Source organism: Lygodium microphyllum, chromosome 3, assembly GCF_053477565.2.
Source record: "Lygodium microphyllum isolate KBCC chromosome 3, Lygodium_microphyllum_v1.1.10, whole genome shotgun sequence".
Lineage (NCBI taxonomy): Eukaryota > Viridiplantae > Streptophyta > Polypodiopsida > Schizaeales > Lygodiaceae > Lygodium > Lygodium microphyllum.
The window spans coordinates 54,829,969-54,836,475 of NC_141137.1; positions in this window are offsets into that span (position 1 = coordinate 54,829,969).

Below are 6,507 nucleotides of genomic sequence, written 5' to 3' on the forward strand. Positions count from 1 at the left end.
GTGGGCAACGTCCACTGTAGGTGAGGAAAGTTGGCGGGGAGGGTTAAGAAGAGCAAGAGGGTGGAAGAGTAGGGTGACGTGGTATCCATACACCTTCATGGTTTTGATGGAGGGTGGTCTGTGGGATAAATGCCTTGCCTCGATAAAGAGACACTCACCAAGTACGTGGGCCCAGGAAATGGTGGGGATATTAATATGAGAGAATAATAGAGAGGCTATTTTCTTAGAGATGCTAAATTCCTTGGCTTGTAGGTAGAGGGTCTTGACTAAGAACCTAAGGGCATTGAGCTTGGGTTTGTGGGCATCAATGAGGCCTCTCGGTGTAGTTTTGGCTCTAGGCCAAGCAGACAGTCTAGGTCTAAAAAGAACCAAACGATACCATCTCTAGAGGCTTCTTCAATCGTCAGTGATGATGTATCCTGAGCATAACAATCTTCCCCGTAATTCTGAAGGCACCATTCACATTCCACTCCTCGAGTGGTAGTGAATTTGATCTTCACCTCATTTGTCCCACTACTTCACTAAAACTAACAAATTGTTTATTAGCTTTATTTTTGGCTTTAGTTAACCTAGTTGTTATTCCCAGAATACCCCCAACTCCACTCTCACTTCCAATTCCAATGGCTCACCCACCAAGTGTCTCCTTTTTGAAGTTCTCTAGATCTTCCAATGAGGATCTAGATGCCTTTGTCCATCAGCTTGATGTGGCATAAAAAGTCAACTTCCCTAGTCAATTCAATGAGCATCATAAAATCTTCATTTTTGAATTTTCGAATATGGAAATTTTTAAAGTTCTTTGGATCTTCCAATGATGATGTAGATGCGTTTATCCATTATTTTGATGTGGCATAAAAAGCCAACTTCCCTAATCAAGCCAATGAGCATCATAAAATTTCTGTATTTGAATCTTCGATGCAAAAAAAGGCTACGACTTGGCTAGTGCCAAAACATGGCTAGGCAACATGGAATGATGCACTCACGGCATTCTATATTCAGTTTCTACTTAAGAACGAATGTCTAGAATCTTGAAAGACTCCACCTTAAGGAGATTGATTAGTCCATGTGTATAACATCAAGTTCACTATTCTCAATAGTAGAATTGACCCCAATGCTCAACCAAAAGATGAGATATTGAATACACTCTATCTTCAAGGTTTCAATAAACCTTATCAAGAAAGAATTTGCTTTCGATGATTTATCAGGTAATAGCATAGACCCATTCTACAACAAAACTCTTAGATTAGAGTAGGTTTTGTCCAATTAAATGTTAGGAAAAGGGAAAAACCCAATAAGTCAACTCCAAATAACCACAATGATGACAATAGTGATTCCACTTTTGATTATGATCTAGAGGTAGAGTCCAACAGTGAAGAATTTGAGTTCAAAGGGGAGGAGTAGAAAAAGCCCACCACGAGTAAGAAGAAGGAAAAGGGTAAGAAAACATCAAAAAACACTAAGAAAAATGAAGTAAAAAATCTCTTTGCACACAATGCAATAATCCCAAACACGTTCAATGTGGCCTAAACCAAAGATGGTACAATATTTGCAATATGGCTAATCATAACACTAAATATTGCCAATATAATGGTAGATACCAGATGGCATGTCCCAAAGGATGGTAAGGTACTGGAGCATCCCGCTCTGGCTAATTGTTGGGTATGGTAGAGGTGAAAGAGACTGAGAAAATTTTTGGTCCTTCTCTAAACATTGTTTCTTTTGCATACAAGAAGGACACTAGAGATCAAAGTGTCTAGGTCCTCAAGCCTATGATGCTCAAAAAAGACAAGAACAAAGCCCACTCAACACAAATGCCTAGAGCTAACACAATGGAAATCAAGGAATTGCTAGAATCAGATGTTTGTCTGATAACTCAGTCAAGAAAAACCTACAAAGATGGTGCATTGCAACTCATAGGAACCTCATGGGCCGAACAAGAGAAACTCACCCATTAGGTGGCAATATTTGGCCCCAAGCTCTAATCTAGTGGTTAAACCCAAAAATTCATCTAGTAGCTCGTGCACGGTGAAACATCCATAGTCTAATGCATATACCTTGCAAGCTCAGGGAATGCAACACTAGATAAAGACACAACCACACATAGCATGGAGTCACTTAAATCCCAAATTGGCCTATCAGCCTGGAGTTTGCAAAGTTCAAACCGCAATAAGAATCCGCATGAGGAACAGTAATCCCAAAATAGAAGAAAAATAAGCAAGTAGTGAGAGAGGATTTGCAACCCGAATGGAGTGAAGAATCCAAGTAGTCACCCTGGAATTCACAAAGAAAAGCAACGAAAAGTTTATCCTGGCAAGTAGAAGAGCCAATTACCACATGATAACCCCAGTAAAGATCACAAGATGAATTTGAAAGATCACCCCGGTAAAAGACAAAGTAAAACCATAGATGCTAATCCCAAAGGAAGTAGAAGCTAGCAACCTAATGCTAAGCTTGCAATAGTAACGGAAGGGAATACGCTAAGCACTTCGACTGTTTTGGACTCATCCAAAGTATCAATCGGATGGGGACAAGTGAACATTATTGTGCCACTAGGTGACCTCTTGAATCTTGTCCCAACTTTCAAGGATCACCTCTTGAAGATGATTCAAGGATCACCTCTTGAAGATGTCTTCCCATGCTTTGCAAGAAATATTTTGTAAAATCCAGCAAAAGCCAATGCCAACAAGTCCCCCAATCTAATTTGACCATTCTAGTTATTCCTGTTCAATGCAAGGACCAAATCATCTAGAGCCTACTCAATAGTGCATGGAGTGTCAATATCATCACATTGGCTACTTGTCAAGAATTGGGATTGATGGATTGGAAACTAGTCCCCCTTCTTGGTAAGAATGCCCAACTAGCAAAATGGGTAAGATCTCTTGGTATCATCTACTTTGTACTTACAGAAATTACTAGAATTCAATTTTTGGTTTTCTTAGATATGTTGAACATGGAGAATGATGGCAAAGGTTACCACCTACCATTGGGAATGCCTTGCTATGCCAAGCAAGAGTCAGCTATAACTAGGACAAAGGCAGGCTTACAATCTATAGGAATCAACATAAAGTGATTGTATTCTTGACCAATGTTGCCCCAACTGCACTACATTGTAGACCCTGACTATTGTCAAAATAGTCAATATGGTAGAAGGCTTAAGTGATGATGACGAAGAGGAATTCTTGAAGGCTAATGTCAATTTATAGTCCTAGTGTCTCGTTAATGTGTTATAGATAAATTAACAATATATGCAACCACTAAGTTTATAGAGCTCAAAGTCCCGGAGAAGTAGGAGAAGGACAACATTCCTAACAATTTTTGAACCCAAAACGTGAACTATGAGGCACACAATACTGATGTTGATTGTGTTGCTAGATATAAAAGAAATCCTAAGCCAAGAGCATGAGTTTGAGGTGAAAATGTAGAAGGTCACAAGGGTAAAGGAATATGAATTAGACATGGTCCACTAAACCAATCAATATCAGTGCTGCCCCCCAGACTTCTAATAACAACTCATTAGTTTGCTAATTGAGTTTAAAGATGTTTTTGCCTAGGAATCCTCTGAGATGACAGGACTGGATCCTCGCTTCTATAAGCATCTAATTCCTTTGAAATTGGATATTGTCCCAGTCAGATGCAATGCTATAGGATGACCCTCACATGGCCAAACAAGTCAAAGAGAAGTTAGATTGACTACTACGAGTTGGTTTCATGGCTCCAGTAGATCGAGTAGATTGGATTTCCATGATCATAATAGTTCCAAAAAAGAACAAGAAGCTGTGAATATGTGTGGACTACAAAAAGATTAATGCAACCATAATCCTAGATCCCTTCCCCATCCCTTATCTAGATACTATATGGATGAAGTGGCTTGCCATGAGATGTACTCTTTTCTTGATGGTTTCAATGGATACAATTAATTTTGCATTGCTTTAGAAGATCAATCTAAAATAGCTTCCATCATAGCATGGGGAGTGTATGTTTGTACAATGATGTGGTTTGCGTCCTCAAGAATACTCCTCCCTCTTTTTAGAGAGATATGTAGGAGATATTTGGGCCTTATCTAACTGATTTATGAGAGTCTTTCTAGATGATTTTAGTGTCTTTGGAAAAGCCACACTCCATTTGATGCACCTTTGGCTCTACCTCCAATGTTGGCACAAGATAGCTTTAAGTTTAAATCCTCTAAAATGTGTGTTTGCTATTAGAGGTGGCATTTTACTATGCCATATCATTTCTCAAGATGGAATTGCTATCAATCTCGCCAAGATAGCAACAATCATGCAAGCTGTAGTAACAGATTCACCATCTATGCTACTCAAATTCTTAGGCCAAAGCCAATGGCATGACTACCACCTATGACTTTTGGCACACTTGGCTATCCCCTTGAATAAATTGGCACATGTGGTCGAACCTTCCTATCAATGGAATGAAGAGGCCAACTTAGCATGTTGTCATCTCTAGCTATTACTTTCCAGAGCCCAAATCATGATCCCACCAAATTGGGCAAACACATTTCATGTATTTTTTGATACCTTTGACATGGTTATTGGTAGTGTGCTTATGCAATAGGATGCAAATGGATGGTTCCATCCAATGTTTTATGCAAGTAGAAGATTATCGATTATAAAAAGAAACTATTCAATCATTGTAAAAAAATGTATTTTCATGATCTAATTGATCAACAAGTTCCAACATTATTTTCTTAGGTACAATTTCATTTTTCATGTGGATTATTTAGATTTTTCCTACTTGTTCAAGTAGCAAAATATCACTAGGCAACTCACCACATAGATTCTTATGCTACAAGAGTTTGAATACATAGTAATACATCGCCTTAAAACCCAACATGCGATTGTTGACTTCCTATCTACCTTGATTTTGGAGAACCTCCAACTGGTGTCAAATATGACTTCCCAAATGCATAAATATTTACAATAAAAATGGATGCACCAAAGCCTAGTCACCAAACCCTTCGTGGTCATGGTATGAAGAAATGATGGCCCTCCCATCTCTAGAAGGAACAATGAAAATGATTGGCTCTTCAAAGCTGGCATTTTGAGGTTATTATGGGCCAGTTGTATTATCGCACTCTCTTTGGAGTGCTACAAAGACTAGTACTCCCAATGGAGTAGCCTAATGTCCTAGACGAAGGCCATCAAGGAATTTTCGGTGGTCACTCCATTTCTGAAGTAACAATTCACAAAATCCATCAAGCTAGCTTGTGGTGGCCAACCATGCATGGCAATGCCCACAAGTGGGTCCAACACGGCAATTCTTGGTCAACTTGGAGTCAAAGACCACTTACCACTTTGACCAATTCTACCTTTGAAACCCTTCCAGAAATGGGGTCTAGACTTCATTGGTCCCATCTTTCTGGCCACTTCTTACACCAAAAACAAATATATCTTGACTACAACCAATTATTGCACAAAATGGAAAAAATCATGGGCTCTACCAGACAACACCACCAAATCAATTGCTAAATGTTTAATTCAAGATATCTTCACCAAGTATGGAACTCTGATTGAATTGATCAGTGATAAAGGTATGCACTTTATCAATAAGATCATCAAAGATCTCACCTCATTTTTTTAAATTATGCATAAAAAGTCTTCTCCTTATTATCCACAAGCCAATGGCTTAGCCAAACCAACCAACAAGGCCTTGTGTAAAATTTAAATCACGTTGACATATCAGAGTAGAAAAGATTGGGATGCCAAGCTCCCCACAATGCTATAGGCCTTTTGAATTTCCTTCAAGGTTGTTACCGGCATGACTCCATACAAATTAGCATTCAATTCGGAAGCCATTATATCGCTAGAGTATGTGGTACCAAGTTTCTGAATCGTGGCATAACATTGGCTCATCCTAGAGGAATCACTTCCATTCTGAATGGAAGCCATTACCCATCTAGAAGAAGACTAGATCCATAGCACCTACATTTTATCCGAAGTCCAAGATCGACAAAAGCACTAAGTGGATAGACTATCCAAGAAACCACTTTTCTAGAAGGGCCAACTCATCCTAATCTTTAATACTCAGATGGATCTTAGTGGTCATCGAGAAACAAATCTAAGTGTCGTTGCTCGGCACTCCCATGGAATGTTCTGAGGTTTGTTGCCTAGGGTTTTTCGAGCCCGCCTCATAACAAAATGTTCACGGCCAACCCACTACAATCGACCTGAAATCAGGGTTCCTAGTGGCCAAGGTCTCCTAAGCATTCTAGCATCGGAGAACTTGGACATCCTACTTTACGTAGAGATACCCAAGCCGAAGCAGATCCATGCCGCACTTGGTTCAAAGAGAATGGGAAATGAGAGGTGCCACTAAACCTCTCTGCCCATAGAGCATAGTCCCATTCTGATCCCCTAAAACATCATAAATCGGGTTTTAACCTAATATTACCTAAAGATTAGCTGTAGAACCTTGTGAGAAGCATCCTAGTCCTTTGGGACCACCCTTCCATAGGACGGACCCATCAGGCATTCTGCCCACCTACTTGCCTCAATA